This window comes from Lissotriton helveticus, chromosome 6 (genome assembly GCF_964261635.1).
Source record: "Lissotriton helveticus chromosome 6, aLisHel1.1, whole genome shotgun sequence".
Lineage (NCBI taxonomy): Eukaryota > Metazoa > Chordata > Amphibia > Caudata > Salamandridae > Lissotriton > Lissotriton helveticus.
Window position 1 is genome coordinate 996,629,125 of NC_136067.1, and position 17,290 is coordinate 996,646,414.

General features: G+C 44.4%; 1 protein-coding gene across 2 annotated transcripts in view; it reads right to left on the bottom strand.

Moving 5' to 3' along the window:
* Window positions 1–17,290, bottom strand: part of LATS1 (large tumor suppressor kinase 1) — a 278,558-nt gene that overhangs the window by 193,724 nt on the left and 67,544 nt on the right. The window lies entirely within an intron of this gene.

Genomic DNA, 17,290 nt, shown 5'->3' on the forward strand with positions numbered 1-17,290 from the left:
AAGTTTGTTTAGCAAGACACAGCATGCACGATAAATCTGAGTAGCAATAGATGCCAGCAGATGCTTTAGGAATACATTAGAAATATATTAAATTTAATAGTACACAATGATATCGAACACACAGCTAAGTTCTAGGTTTAAGTAGTTTACCAGTGTTTGGTTAGGATGGTTTAAGCTTAGTAACTTATGGTGAGTTTGATAGTTATCTTATTTTGGTAGGCCATATTTCTTGTTTTTGACCACATGTAATTATTTTCAAAACAAAAAAAAACTGGGTGAAGGGAGTAAGCTATGTCTGAGAATAACGTATGTCCACTGGAACTGGAGAAGGCTACCACCCAGAACCACACAGGCTTGAAAAGCTCACAAAAACATCTGCACTGAACTAACCCAAGGATAAACCGCTAAATAGTGTTCAGTTCTAGCAGCCAAATAATGTTCAGGTGTACAATCAAAAAGAGGTAAAATCATGACCAACCATGGTTCACAGTCCACTGGCTATCAGGAGGAGCCCGGTTAGCAGTTGCCAGGGTATGCGTCCAGTAGACCAGTTTGGAAGGGAAATCACAAGGCCACCCAGGAGGACACAAATAGCTTAAAAGATCCCTATATATACCTAAGAGAAAGACTTGGTCCAAGGAGACAGAGAAGTGGGGAAAAGGACATCATGGCATGACAGCAAGCGTTTGCGAAGAAACATCTGCCTACTTAAAACACGTAAACCACTAGGGGAAAAAAGCACTAAGCGAGACAAAAACTATACAGGGACCTTACTTGTTTTATTTAAACCAAATTAAGGAGCTAGACATCAAGTTTGTTTCAGTCGGATTTACACTTCTCACAGACTGCATACACTGGCTACGTTTATTGTGCTGGATAGACTGTGGCCTGTTGGGAACTAATTTACACATATGGTGGAGCTTTGCCACAGTTTGGACATTCCAGAAAAATATATCCAGGATCAGAGGTGTTGCTTGTCTATTAGCCCCAGCAGTCTCTGTGACGTATATGCTAGTAGATGCGGATGAAGACCTTGTTTTTCATCTGAAATCAAAATTGGGAGTTTTATAATTCACATTTTAGCTGCCTGAAAACTAACAGTAACCCACTTGTGTATGTACACAAGCCCCGAGTCTTGAAGCTTTCAATTAATAGAATATGGAAACTATTCTCTTTGGAGACAATAACTCATTGATAACAGGCATGAGAATCTGAGCAAGTAAGCGATGCCGTCGTAGAATAGGTACAATATAAAAATCTTTGCTTCTCATAGTAATAAACAATCTCTTTTGAACACAATCTTGAATTTGATATATGCAATCAGAGCTGAAACTCCTCTTTATGTTGCTTCTTTACAGCCTTTTTGTTCCGACCGCATGCTACTGGTCCCAGCAATGTGACTTTACAACATGGGTACTCGAAAAATACACTCTGGGTTGTGCCCGAGGGCAGCATCATTGCAGTGACAAGTCCCAACTCAATCTCTTGTTGGTTTTATTCTTTTTTTTTTTTTTTTAATGGCAGATAAGGGCTGTATCACACAACTTTTATTAACTATTCTATCTGAGATTGGTTAATAAAAAGAAAAAAATAACCATCTAATTTTGCAGGCGCAAGCATCCATGCTAGTGTGTGCCTACAAAATGACGCAACTGCCACATCATAGTACCTATATATATTTTTTATATCATTTTCAGCCATGCTACATAGCAGTTGGGCTGCTATACACCATGGCTATAAATCATGGTCATACATGAGACTTATTGGCTTTGTCAATGCTTGTTCAGTTAAGCTTCTTGTATTACATTATAAATACAATTACATGCAAGTTAAAGTCCACTTTTTAGTTACAGAATATTTTGCTCTTTTTAGCTATCTGACTGGCCCCTCCCAACACCCATTAACCCTGCCCCATCATACTATCAATCAAGGTTCCCATACACTTGTATGCACTTTTCAGGTATGAGCAGCTGCCTTGAAGAAAGTACAAGCTAGACTGGCTGTAGAAACAAACCCCATTAGCAAAATAGCACACAAACATATCCTAACAACACTGTTTTTTTTTATTTCTGGACTTTGTTTCTACAGTCATTTCAGCTTGCTCTAGCAGTAGCTACACAGACTACAAAAAGCAAGCCAAGAATCACTAAACGATGTCGCTTGGCTAACACAAAAAAACAGCTCTTAGCAGCTTTCTCTGCTGCACTCTCCTTTTATCATGGGAGATCCCAGAGGAATATCTGCTGGCCGAAAGGGAAGTTGGGCCTGGCTGTCAGTGGCCCGTACTTTGAGAACCACTGGTATACAAAACTGACTGTCCTTCTGTGCACCTGGTATTTCAGGCTACATTGCAAACCATCCACTGTGTTTACACTTGCAACACCAACTTTACCGTTTGTAATGATCATGATGAGAGTCTAATAAGGGTACTACTTATATAATATAACAAAATGGATACTTACCTATCGGAGTAGGTTTGCAGCTTGAAAGATTTTCCGGATTCACATGCTGTGCATTATTCCAACATCTAGTGGTTGGGTCTGGAATCTTCTTGGTAGTCCTCTCTTTTTGTGTGTTGGGTGTCGTCTGTAGTCACTTAGTGCCATGTCAGGCCTCCCATGACATCAGACGTGTGCCCCAGAAGCCCCTGTGCTTAGTTGTTTAAGGCATCTCAATAGCTCCCCCTCTTTGTTTCACCTAATTTTTCAGTGTGGCGGAGGGTCGCATGTGAATCCAGAAAATGCGTCAAGCTGCAAAACTAGGACTGGCAAGTAACCATTTCATTTTGCAGCATGAATCCTTTTCTGGATTCACAAGCTGTACATTGATTTTATAGCGGTATCTTTGGTTATTCTTGGAGGTTGGATTAAAAGGAGGTTGATTTTGTGAACAGGTGTTTCAATACTCTTTGTCCACCTGGATGTCCATGCAATAGTATTTGTGAAGGTTTGGACTGATGACTATGTGGCAGCTATATTTCTGTCGTTTTTTTGGCACATTTGCGCTACTCTGGCGATCTGCTGTACTAGACTATGGAAGAGACGCTCCGCCCATATTTGTCATTGGCTTCGGTCTTTGTCCTTCGTAAATGCAGGCTTCTGATTCAGTAACTGGCTTGTTAGTCCCTCATTCGTACCGCCTTTTCTTCATTTGCAACCTCCCATAACTACTGGTCCCTTTACTTCCGTTGTTCACAGTACGTTTCTATTAGTCGGCAGGCACTATTTTCTTTTTTCCTACTGGTCCGCCGCCACAAGAGGAAACACGAGCAGTTCCCCCCATACATACGCACACCAGCCATGCTGACCCTGCCCCTCAGACAACCGGAGATAGGACTTGGAGCTCATGAATATGGCGCTGACCTCCATGCCGCCGCAACAAACGGAAAACCAAGCAGGCTGCCCCCCTTTGTTATAGGAATCGCTTAAGGCGCGATTTTGCTTGCCGATATTCATATAGATTTCCCTAATTGTCATAAGCAGTGGTTTCAGTTTTAACAAAAGAGCACGCCATTATTCTTTGGGCAAACACGAGAAGTTGTTCCTTTCAGCCCATTTGCTTTCATTGCCCCCAGGCTATTGGGATTCTGCGGTAGTTTCAGTGCTCCATAGCTTTTGTCAAAATATTTCTGCTGAGTTGCTTTGTGCTGCAATTTCTTCATATAATGATCCTGTTGAGTGGAAGGAATTGCTCAGAAACGATAGGTAATCTTGTGCTTAATTTCCTTTTCTACCCAAGTCCTGCGGGTGACTTAGTTTTCAGGGTTGTGGTGCAGCGCGATGCCTTTAGAGTTCAGCGGGGGCAATGGATGGCTCGTCAGGGACTTTCTGCGCCTCGGTTTTCACAATTTCAACTGTATGAAGATACACCTATGAGAGAGTAAATTGTGGTGGGCTGCCTGTGTTCATCATCGGGGTAATTGCATGTTATTAAGAAAAACAATCTGCACATGCAGTGTGCATTTTAGTTGTTGGAAAATATAATTTGCTGATGTTGAAAAAATGGTTCCTTTATTTCTAGTAAACAATAATGAAGTAGTTCATATAAAGCATTGTACACCGCACCTCTGCAGTTTCCAAGCGCCGTCACAGGTGTTACTATTGATAATAGTCAGGAAGTGGGTAAATAATTTGGTGCAGGAGGGACTCTTACCTACACAGTTCTATTTTTCCATTTAAATATTTTTTTTATTTTCCATCAACATCAGATTTACAGATTCATCATACATTGCCAGATAAACAGCAACAAATAGAATACATTTTTTTTTTTTAAAACAAAAAAAATTATAAAAAGAATTTTTATCTTACAATTAGAAAGCGTTATCGTCAGATTTAAAACAAATAAAGTATTTTTTTCCCAAAAACACACAGAGCTTTGGACTGGGTGATATAGGTTAACAGATGGGAAAAAAATTGTCTCAGAAATGATAGAAGGCCATCATTAAGAAATATCTTGGGGAGGAGCCAAGCCGGCGACCGCGATGGCCGGGGAGGAGCCAAGCCGGCGACCGCGATGGCCGCCTAGTCCCTCGGCTCCGAGTACCATCTCCTCCGGTGCTTTCATCCTGCTTATTATCCTGACGCAAAATGGCACAAACGGATACATGAACACGACCGATCATCGATGGCGCAATCCCGAGAATTTTGCCTGCTTTATAAAGGGAGAAACAGCCAACGACGTCTGCGGCCCGCAGCAGCGTTATGACAGGGGCCTCGATTGGACTGTAAGGCCGGTCACCAAGTGCACAACAGCGGCCACCGGAGGCTGGGAGGGACCGGTCGGCTCCGATGTGGCAGGGAATGACCGATTTTCTCAGCGCTCGCACTGACCGATTGGAGGCACGAATCGAGTACAAGCCTGTCGTTGTGCCCCTGTGTGGATCGAGTGATTACTAATATTTTGATCGTTCGCCGCCGGGAAGTGCTTTGAAACTCGTCCCGCTTTCGGCGGGAGGATCCCGAATTTGCGCCGAGCCGCGCTAGAGCAGGGCTGACTCCATCGGTGGCCGCGATCTGGTCACATTGAATCGGTCTTGGTGACCCGGACGGTGGTTACATGACGCCCGGTGCCCCATTGTGTGTGCCTCGGCCCCATTCCAGAGTAGTGCTGCCCCGGAGTATAGTGGGCAGGGAAGAGTGCAGCTTCTGGGAGACTGAGTCTCGACCTAATGCGGGACATATGAAGAGGGGGAGCATGACAAAGGGGGGGCACGGGGCAGAACTACACCTTGGCGATCTTATGGCTGCCCTAACTGCCCTTCACGACACCTTGGAGCAGGATGCCCGATCATTGGGGAGTAAGATGGATGATGTTATTCTCGCGGCTGGGTGAATGAGATCGGCTGGACCGTTGATACACAGCGAGATGCCTTACTCAATACCCAGATGCAACAAGATGGCGTCCGTCCTTGATACTGGAGGGCCAGAGACGCTGGTCTTCGTGCCATTTCAAGCCTGCGATGTCGGATGCCTTGGACAACCTGTAGGCTCTAGATTGGACCTGAGTGATGGAACCTCTCTCCACGTCATGTTGCTAGTGACTTTGGTGCTACTCCAGCTGTGTTTGGACATTGAGACATTCTCCCCCTGCGCTACCCCGCCGAAGGAAGTGTGGAAGATATGTTTCTGTGCCAGATTGGGTCCACCGTACCTGCAGGAAACGGGATTGGATGAGGTCCGGTTGCATCAAAGTGTTGCAAATGTGTTGCTGCTTGGGCTTGCCTTGGCATTCCGATTCCCTACAGCTATGGACTTGGAGGATGGTAATTTGGTGGGCTTTGGCGGTATAAGCAAGACTGGACAAGGATAAAGGATGCTTCCTCCGTGTTGACATTTTCTGATTTTAGGGCTGTGGGGGATATGCGATACACTGTCTTGGGCTGAGTCTGTCCCTTGTAAATTGTTCTATTGTATTGGCTCTTGCTGTTGTAGGAACGTGAGGGTTGGGGCTAAACCTGAATAGACTTTGATGCAATGTTTCTTTTGTTTTTGCTGGATTATATCTGTGGGAGTGCAGGCCAGACGTGGTTCTAAGTATTTGATATTTAAGTGTCTGATGTGTTCGGGACGGGATTTGCTGCCTCTATAGTGCCGGGGATCGGGCGGGTTAGTCCTTCTTCTGCCTGCGGCTCCCCTGCGAAATGCCTCTTGATTTGCTATAATTTGCTTAACATTATGGCAGGGAATGTCTGCTCTTGGCGGGGGGATGGGACTCCGGGAGCTCGAATTGATTTGTTATATTCTCCTCCTCCAACCTTTTCCCTTCCTTGGGGTGTAGTTTAGGGGGCGACAGGCACGCTGCTAGTGGGGTTAGGTCGTAGCCATTGGCAGGGGTGTAGGGTGGGGGGTTGTGTTTTTTTTTTTTTCCTTTGTTATTTTCTATGACCATTCTATCTCCCTTTTCCTATATTTTTCCCTACTTTGGGGCAGTTCCGGGGCGACAGGCACACTGTTAGTGGGTTAGGCCGTAGCCATTACAGGGGTGCAGGGTGGGGGGCGCGGGGGGGGTTTGTTATTTTAGTTTGTTTTGTTCTATGGTCCCTATCGCTCTTTTCCGGCTTTGGGAGGGTTCTTCCTCTTTAATAGGGTTGGCTGTCTCTGGGTCTCGCACCTTTTTTTCTTTTCTTTTCCTGCGTCTCAACTAACCTTTGTTTCCTGTTTTTGGGGGTGGGCTCTCTGGGATCATATTTGGAATTGTTGCTTTCTGTGATGCTGCTTATTATCCAGTCTTATTGTTGCGGCTGCTTATTGTATAGTTGCTGTATTCATAGCCTATCTCCGATTGTACATGGGGTGCGTCCCCCTTGTTTCTTTTGTGTCCCTTTATGTAAGGTGTGCAGTCCTGGTTGTTGCAGCCCCCTCTCTTCTTCTAAATTTAAAAATGAAAACCTCATATCCTGTGTTGCGCGCCCCGCAGTCACGTCTGGTGTACTTTGTAATATCCTGATTATAGATTGACCTACGGTTCTCCTGTTTCTATTGACTGTCTTTGCGGCCGGCCATGATGGTTGTGGGCTTGCGCATGTATCTCCTATTTTTTCTCAATAAAGGTTTTCAATAAAAAAAAAAAAAAAAAAAAAAATATCTTGTAGTCTTAATTGCGTCTGGCCTACCCCTTAATTCATCTTAAATCTCTCCCAGTCTCCTTTTCCATTCAATTATTGGGGCCCATATCCTCCGACCGGCCTCTTTTTTTCCCCTCCCTCTTTTTTCATATAAGGCCATTTCTAGGATATATATCGCCAGTACACGTGGGATCCATTGCTGTAATGTTGGGGGGTTAGGATCCTTCCAGAGTGTGGCTATACATAATCTGCTAAGGGTCATAGCTAAATACAGAAACTCGTGGTGAAGAACATCTACACCCGCCCTCGCTACACCCAAAGTCATAACTTCATCTGTCAAAGTTAAATGTATCCCCAGAGAGTCGGCAAAAAATTGTTCCAAAGATTTTTTGTATATATCCAAAGAGGGGCATGATGCAAACATGTGTATTGTATCTGCTTGCGTGGATTGGCATCTCGGGCAGATTCCCCCGCTATTTCCCCCCCATTGCGCTATTTTATGAGGAGTATAGTAGAGTTCGAACATAGTCTTGTAGTGTTGGGATTGTAAATTTGACACACTTAAGATCGATTTTGATAGTTTTAATGACTTTTCTGCCTCATTTCCTGTTAGACCTAATTTGTCTCTCCACTTCTCATACATTCTTTCACAATCACCCTTTTTATGTTTACAAATTTCTTTGTATAATTGCGAGATGGAGGTTCCTCCTTCTTCCCTTACACATTCCAGCAATTCGATTCTTTGAAAATTCAGGTCTCCTCCATGTTTCTTTATCAAAACTGACCTCACTTGTAGGTACTTAAAGAAGTCTCTGCGCCCCAGGTTATATAAACGTTGTGCCTGCTCAAAAGAGATCAGACCGGTTGCCCCTATAAGGTCCCCGATAGTTTTAACCCCTAATACATCCCAGCCCTTCATAACTGTGTCGTGAAATACCCCCGGCAGTGATGGGTTCCCATACAGAGGGGTATAATAATTCATTCTCCCTAGTTTTAATTTTCTCCTTATCCCAGACCAGACTGACCTTGCGGCCACCAAGGTCTTAAACCTTACTTTTTTGTAATAGCTCTTCTCCTCATATGTGAGTAGCCATTGATTAGAGTTTTTCACTACTAATTCATATACGTCTGGGACACCATCTCTACCTCTCCATCTGTCTAAAACTCTCCCCCCCAGCATACCTCTGATGTATTGTAGGACCGTTGCCCAATAATAGGCTTTAAAGTCTGGTAGCACCAGCCCACCTCTTTCTCTTGGGAGTGACAGAAATTTTTGGCTGCGGCGTGTTTTACCCTTTGCCCAGATACATCTATTTGTCACCTTTTCTAGCTCCCTGAACCAGCTATTGTTAAAGATCAGCGGTATGGTCCTGAATAAGTAAAGTACCTTTGGCAAAAACACCATTTTAATAACGTTACAGCGTCCAATTGTTGTTAAGTGTAGGTTATTCAGTTTGTCAAAATCAATTTTGGCCTTATCTATAATGGGGCTTAGGTTCTTAGATACCACTTTAGAAAGGTCTGAGGTTATGCGAACCCCCAGATATACTGCTGTCTCTACCACTCTTGGATCGACTAAAGATATTTCCTGGTTTATTACTACTTGGGTTTTGTTTACATTTAATTTGTACCCTGACAGTCTTCCAAATGCAGCCGCTTCCAGTTCTATTTCACTTAGGGCTGACATTGGTTCGCTTGATGTTATAGCCAAGTCATCCGCATATCCTAGTATTTTAGTTTCATGCCTATTCAGTACTATGGGCAGAATGTTTCTATTCTGCTCTATCCTCCTAATAAATGTATCTATATATAGAGCGAAGAGTAGCGGGGAACAAGGACACCCTTGCCTGGTTCCTCGTCCAATATCTATTATACCACTCAGCTCCCCCATGGTTCTAACTCTTATTCTTGGATTGTTGTATAAGGCTTTCATGGCTCCCATAAAGCACTCCCCCAGGTTCAGCTTCTCCAACACTGCCCAGAGAAATCCCCACGAGACCCTATCGAATGCCTTCTCAGCATCTAAAAGGATCAGCGCCATAGGGTCTCGTGAGGATGCCGTGCCATCAAATAACGTAAGCACTCTGACATGTTCCGCTGTTCCTCTCCCAGGTATAAACCCGTGCTGCCTTGGGGAGACGATCTTGCCAATTACTGCTCCCAGCCTATTTGCCAGCATCTTTGAGTAGATTTTCACGTCGCTATTCATTAGGCTTATCGGCCTATAAGATCCAGGATTGGTTGCTGGCTTGTCTTTTTTCAGAAAGACTATCATGGTTGCCTCTCCCCATGACTCCGGTATCGCACCCTCTTGTACATTTACAGCCAACTCATATAGTTCTTCTTCTATCTCGGCTAAAAATGTTTTGTAGAACTCCAAGGGTATAGAGTCTGGGCCTACTGCTTTGCCGGATGGTAAGTCAGACTGCCCTCTGTATTTCTATTTTATTAAATGTCATCTCCAATGCCCCCCTGTCCTCTATCGTTAGTTTCTCTAGTCTAACACTCTCAAGATACCCCTCTATATCCTCGATAGATGCCGTATTGTCTTCTTCATATAGTTTCTGATAATAGTCCCGAAAGCTAGCACATATACTCTCGGGTGTTGTTGCGACACTACCGTTCTCAGATCTAATCTCAGAAATATCTCCTTTAGTAGCAGCCTGCCTTGTTCGGACAGCTAGCATGTGGCCTATCTGCTCACTATACTCATATTGGTCCTTTCTCCATGCCAAATACTTCCCTGCTGCTTTAGAAGGAAATAGCTCCCCAACCGCTGCCTTAGCCATAGCTAGCTCATATGTTATACTAACAATATCCTGATTCGCCCTGATCGCTCTGCTAAGTTCATGTTCTAGTCTAGCAGCTGCCTTTATTCTCATTTCTACTTCCTCCCTCTCTGCCTAATTCCGCCGAATTGAATACCGGATTGTCTCCCCCCTTATACCTGCTTTCAAGGTATCCCATACTACTGCTGGTGAAGCAGAGCTTTTGTTTAATACAAAAATATTTCTTATCCATTCTTTCATTAGAGCGGTGTACTCTGAGTCCTGTAACAAGGATCTCTCAAATGTTCAATTTGTCACCTTCTTTTGTTGGGCAGCGGTTGTAATATCTAAGATGAGAGGGTTATGGTCAGACATTACCCTGGGTAATATGCTAATCTTTGCGGTGGATGCTACAACAGGTGATACCAAAAAATAGTCTAGCCTTGCTAAGACCTTATGAGGGGCAGAATAATATGTACTACCGCTCCCTAAGTTATTTTGCAGCTCCCATATATCTACTAGACCATTATCACACATCAGTTGAATCAGTGCTCTGTGGCTTCTCTTCTTCCGACCGGAGAATTTCCCCGGGTCGTTCTTCCACAAGCCATTCAGTCCATTAACATTTAAGTCTCCACAGACTATTAATGGTAGGGGCCAGTTGGCTATTTCTAAATTAACGGAGACCATAGCTTCTGGGTCGTCTACAGTGGGAGCATACAATGAGCATAATTTGAAATTATAACTCTGTATCCGACATTCCACCAATACCCATCTACCATATCGGTCTGATTTTTGTCTATTAACAACCACGCATCCATGCTTTGCTAAGATCGCTACCCCTCTTGTTCTAGTTCCTTGCGTCGTAAATGATATTAATTGGTATCCCAGCTGTTCTAAAAGTCCCTTTTGGGAGGCCTCTATATGTGTTTCTTGTAGGCAAATGAGCTCAGCATGAAGTGTTCTTAAATATTCCCTCATAGCTCTTCGTTTCCTGTCATCATTTAGTCCGCAAACATTCAGCGAAGCTATCCGCACAGTAATTTCTGTTTTCTTTTCACGCTCCCCCAGTTAGTTTTTGTTAACCTGGCGTCTTTAGTTTCTTCTATATACTGATGTGATGACATTTTTTTCCCCCCATTCTTCCCTCCCCGGCCCTCTCTTATCCTCCCCTGACCCGTCCCACTCTACCTGTTCCCCTCCCTCTGTCCCCCTCCCTTCCCCCCTTACCATCCTATGAGGCTTGCTGGGTCCCCGAGTACCCAGGTGTGGGCGTCAGTGTGATCAGAGTGCGTCCCGTGGGTAGGTCCCTTATACTTTGGTCGTTTCGGGTCGGTGGGGTCAAATTCATTACCCCCACCCCCCCTCCACAACCCCTTTTGATTGATCCCCATGTTTTTGTGTTCATAGACAAGTTGCTGATTTGCGTTTATATTCCTGAATTCCCTTTCTCAGTTGCTGAGATTTCTCTTAGGTAAGTTTCGGCTTGAATTTCACTTGAGAAGTTTCTTGTTGATCCCTTATATATTATTTTTAGCCGTGCAGGATTTTGCAGGTAGACTGTTGCTCCGATTTTTTCAAAAGGTGCGATTAATTGTCTCATTCTCCACCTTCTCTCAACAGTTGCGTGGGCGAAGTCTGGTCTGGTGAAGAACATAAAATCTTTATATTTCCTCTGCTTTGTTGGCCTTGCCAGATCATAGAGGGCTTCTCTTAAAAGGAAATTCCCAAAATAGACCAACATTGCCCGGGGATATTGACGTGGTTTTTGTGAGTGTTTTGGTGGCGTCAGAGGGAATCGATGGGCACGCTGAATTTCTCCGGCCATATCCCAGGTGCTAAGTTCCGGGAAGGCTGATTTCAGCAGATTGATCATAGAGCCCCTTGGGTCGTTCTCTTCAAAGCCTTCAGGTATTCCAAGGAACCTCAGTTTGTTTCTTCTTGACCTGTTTTCGTGATCTTCCACTTTCATCATGAGGTCTTTTATGATTACATTACATACACAGTTCTAGGTTAAAAGCTTCTCACCCCTATCTGTGGCACAAGTAGCAGGCAGTGTCCAAGAAATGTGTTTGAAGGTCAAGCTGACTGGGGGTTACTGATCTGGGGCCTGACCCACGTGATATGATATGCTGGTGACTTCCTTACTTTATGTCTGTGAGGCAAATATGGACTCGTCCGTCATAGCACAGGTGTTTATGGACTTTACGGCTCTTTTGGGCCTTAAGGTGAACTAGCCTAAATCTTGCATATTTTCTCTCCCAAAAATCTTCAGTCTTCCCTTTAAAATGCAGCTAAACCCAAGGCTGCAGGTAAAAATGGTTACATTTAGACAGCTAGGGGTCAACGTTCATCACTCTCCGCAGATTTGTGTGATGGCAACCCGGGCAAAGCTATGCAAGTGCTCCGGTCAACATTTAACTTTCTGGTAATCTTTAGCTCGTTCAGCTGACTGGGCGTGTGGATTTGGTAAAAATGGTGGTCCTCCCTCGTATACTTTATTATTCGACCAATCTTCCCCTCCACACCCCGTTCTTTCTTTAAAGAACCGGATTCATGCCTGGTTGCTTTTATTTAGGTCTCTGGGCAAAGTCGAGTGGCCCTTACTACACTGAAAGTTCTGGTGGAGGCCGGAGAGTTTGCCCTCCAGGACTTTGAACGCTATTATATGCCTGTGCAACTGCAATGGATAGTCCGCTGGCTTTTGGGCACTCTCTTTAAGAGACAGGGCTCTCCAAGGCTGACTTTCAAGATGGTTTATTACACTATCTCTTGTTCCCTTCCACTTGCTTGGATCCTTGGGCTACGGGCTGGTTTCACATAGAAGGGTCATGTTTAGCTATAACAAACAAACATACTCGCTCATGAACCGCCATCTCCCTAATAGGTCTACAGACCAAAAATTGGACGCTTGATGTGCGGACATTTAAGATTCTGGCATACTTTTGGAATCCCTTCATATTTGGTCAGGTAACCTGAATGTTAGTGGTTTGCTTGGTTAACAGCAATACTTTTTACGTAGGGTACAAAGAGTAATGAGAACCCGGACACGTGGTGTTTTCTCAAGCATGGAGCAAAAATAATTATTCCGAAAGTCAAAACGACCATCAGGGTTAAAATGCAATTTCTATTATATTGGTAGTACTTCTAATGGTTTGTTGCTTAAATACGCACAGGGGCAACATGTGTGCCCCAAAAGAGGCTTGTTTATGCAGGCTAGCAAATTAATTATGGCATCCCTGAAATTGAAATCACATGAACAGACCTGACTTTATAGATTATTAATATGTAATCACCAGGCCAACATGTAGCGTTGTCACAGCTGGTGATGCGGTCATTAATAGTCCTTACTAGCAGTTGGCAAGCACGAATAAAACCAGCCTCGTTGTAGTTATGTGCAATAATGTGCTGCATCGCTAAATACTTATAAGGTCCCAAAGGCGAGACCGATTTTATTGCAAACACTTGTTTCCTTGTGGAATGCACTCTGCGTATTGCTTCTAAGCGTACACCTTTTTGGTAGCTAGTTGGATTGCTTGCATTATCCTCCTTGCGATGGTGCAGTTTGTCACTGGTGAGCCTCTGTTTGAATTCACAAATGATGTGAAGAACTGTTTTACCATTCTGATCTCCCTTGTTCTTTCTAGGTAGTACATCACAGCCCAGTGCACATCCAGCATATGCAAGGTTCTTTCGGCTCCTGTTTTTGGTTGCTGGAAGAAGCCCGGAAGCTGGATTGGTTGGTTTAAGTGGAACTGTTTCACAACCTTTGAGATGAAACATGGGTAGGTCCACATGACTACTATGTCTTTGTCTATTTGCAGCTCGGGCTCTTGGATGTTTGGTGCTTACAATTCGCTCACTCTGCACAGTGATGTGATCATGATTAGGCAGGTGGTCTTCAAGGTCAGGGACTGTAGTTTTGCTTTGAGTAGCAGTTCAAAAGGGGCCTTCATTAATTGTGTTAATATCAGGTTAAGGTTCCACATTGGCATTGACGCAGATATGGGTGCTCATTTTATTTGCTCCTTTTAGAAACCTTTTACTAATTAGTGCTGTGAAAAGGCTCCTTCCCATGTGTCCTTTTGTGGAGGCTACTATGGCTCCCAAGTGCACTTTTAGAGAAGCATTTGTTATACTTATATTGTTTTCAAGCAGGTACATAAAAGGTATGTGATCACTGTGGGGGCCTCTGTTTTGTTGTGGAATAGGTCCTCGTCTCTACATCACAGGACTTCTAGCTGAAAGTTCACTGCAAAGCATATTCTTGTGCTTGGACTTCTAGCTTCCTTTAGGATATCCATGTACCATTTTAGAAGTTTTAAGAGTCCAAACTTTGTCCTAATAAAGCCAGGCAGCAAGGCTCAGGCTGTCTGCCTCTGGGTAGTGGATCTTCCCTCCCTGCATGGAGCTGAGGAAATGTTTTGCCAGTTTTACATTTCCTTGAGCCATCTCCACCAGGTCTGAGAACCACGTTTGTTTTGCCTACTGAGGAGAGATTAAAATCAGAGTCATTTGTGACTATTTCTACTCATCACTAAAGGTATAGGGGAAATTGGTGAAAAAGCGTACACGAATTTCCTAAACAAGCGCATTCCCTTAGGAGTGGCAATGTGGGTGTAAGAATGCAAAGGCTTGGCATTTTGAGGTTGCGAACAGAGCGCTCTCTGGTGTGCCCAACTGCTGGCAGACTTTTGAGCACTAGGTCGTTTAGTTTCCATTTGTGTTCTATGGATGCCTGTTTGTTTAGTCTGTCTGGTTCTTTGATCTCTACGTCTGTCAGATGAATTGTTATTAAAGTTGTTCCTCTCTGAATGGCCCATCACCAGATCTCTTGGGCTAACTTCAGAAGCACATGCAAACGTGTCCCTCCTTGCTTGTTCAAATAGAACATTGTGGTTGTGTTGCTAGTCTAAATTTACACTATCCTTCCACTCACTTGTGTCTGAAAAGCCTTTAGGGCCAAGAAGACTGTCTGTAGTTCCAGGCAATTTGTGTGTTGTTGCATCGCTTCTTTCACTTTCAATAGCCCTCTGATTTTTAGTTCCCAGTGTGTACACCTGATCCAGTGTAGGATGCATCCGTGGTGATCATCACCGTCAAAGTTGATGGAGTGAAAGATCTGCCCAGTTATGTTGTCCAGGGTTTTACCATGTCATCTCTCCTTCACTCTTTATATTACAACTACTAACTAGATCTTTCCAACTACCCCTTTGCCTGTTACCATTGGTTTAAGGTCAACTTTTGTAATGGTCTTGTGTATTCTTGTGTGTGAGATCAGGAGGATGCATGAGGCCATCATGCCCATCAGCTTCCCCACAGTTCTCGCTGTCAGAGACTGACCCTTGTGGTAGCAGAAGGCCTGTTCGGTGATGGATTCATTCCTCTTGAGGGCAGGGAAGGCTCTCTCGCCTCCGGTGTTGATTCTAGTTCCAAGGAAAATAGTCTCTCGCCGCCAGCTCCACTGAAAACATTTCTAAGCTGATCATGAACCCTAGTCTGTGAAGCATGGCCATAAGTGTCCTGGTGTCCTTTTCGCATCCAGAGCACAAGCTTGCTTTGATTATCTAGTTGTCTAGGTACAGGTAGACATGTATCCCTTTCTTTCTTAGGAGGGCCACCACCAAGGCTAGACATTTTGTAAACATCCTGGGTGCTAATTTGATTCCGAAGAGGAGCTCCCTGAATTGGTAGTGGTTCTTGTGGACTACGAACCACAAGTAACTTTTGTTTTAGCAGGACATGGGAATGTGTAAGTAAGCATCCTTTAGGTCTATGATTGCCATATAGTCCTTTTCCTGTAGCCACAGGATGACCTCCTGTAGTGTAGTTATTTTGAATGTATGGGTCTTCATGAACTTTAAGAAGCGGAGGTTCAAAATTTGTCTTGAGAGAATTGTCCAGTTTTCCACCAAGGAAGTATGCAGAGTAGTTTACCAGATTGACTTTAGTCATAAGCACTCCCTCTACTTCTCTTTTCTAGGAGTTTCTGCCCCAGTCGTAGCAGGCAGTGCCTCTCCTTTTGAAGGGCGAGATCTTTTATTTGGCTGGACTCCCAGTGGCTTCTTTGTAAGTTCTATGCAATAACCATGTTGGACGATGTTGAGGATCCATTTGTCTGAAATGACCTTCTTCCACTCCAGAAGAATGGGCTCTATTCCGCCCCCAACTGGTGTTATGTGGTGGAGCGGTTGGTAAGCAGAGTTACTGTCCTCTTCCTCTGCCCTGAACGGGTGGACTCTGCGGTGTTGGAAATGGCCACTATTGCTGTACCCCTTGATATGGAGCTGGCTGCGGTGCTGGGCTTCGAAAACGTCCTTGGTTCGCGGGTCTTCTAATGGGGGCTGCTCCTCTTCTAGGTTGACCCAGGAACTGTAATGCCCCCAGTGCCCGCCTTTGCAGTATCACTGTCTTTTTTGATCTGCTGCAGCATTTAATCTACAGCAGTTTGCTAACAGGTTCTCTCCTGAAAAAAGTATATTTATGATGTTCGCCTGAACCTCATTCCGGAAACCAGACACCAGCAACTAGGCAGGTCTCCATATGGATGTTCCCATTACCAGCTGCCTGCTGGCCGTGTCTGCCACATCCAATACCTATTTTAAGCATGTGATGGCGATTTTTTTGCTCTCTGCCAGTGTTTGTTATTGCTCTGGTAGGTGATTCAAGATTTTACCAGCCTCTTCCCTGCAGCAGTGGGCATAAAAGTTGAGGAGTGCATTTTTAGTTGTGATACTCCAAGGTATCGCAGCTCCTCTCTCTACTTTATAACCTACCGTCTTCCACTCCGTTTCTCTACAGGTGGTCCCATAGAAGCTAGGACAATGGCTTTCTTCCTTGTTGTGGCCATAATGATGGACTCTGCCACACATTGCCCTTAATGTAAACAGAGTATTTGGAGGGGTGATTAAACTGTTTATCCATTCTCTCTGTGTTGCAGCGTTGCAAGATGCTGGTTCCCCGAGAGCTTCTCTTCTCTGATCCAGGGCGCTTCACAGCATGGGGCGTAGGGCTGTTTGATCTGGGATGGTAGAAGTATTTCTAGGAGGATACAGGCCTGCATTGTCACTTTCAAAAGTACCCTACACCTATCTGCTGCTCTTTTTACAACAGCAATATACATTGCAATGTCGACTGTCAATGGACTCGAGGGGTATGTGTCAACAGCCTCCTCCAGTGAATCAGTTTTGAGGTCCTACCACTGCTTGTCACCCCTTTCAGCGTCTTGGATGATACACTGGTCTTCTGTGTCCTTCTCATACAGGAACATCCCTTGTTCCTCTTCTGAGGCTCTGGGGTTGCTTGTGAATCTCCTCACTCTTCTCCCCTGGAGGCTTCGAAGACATTCTGAATTCTTTCATTGAGGCATCGCAATCCTACTTTGTTTGTAGGATCAATGGCATTTCTACTTCGAGCAGTCTCTTTCTCTCGACTTCGAGGGCATGTTGTTGGGGGACCA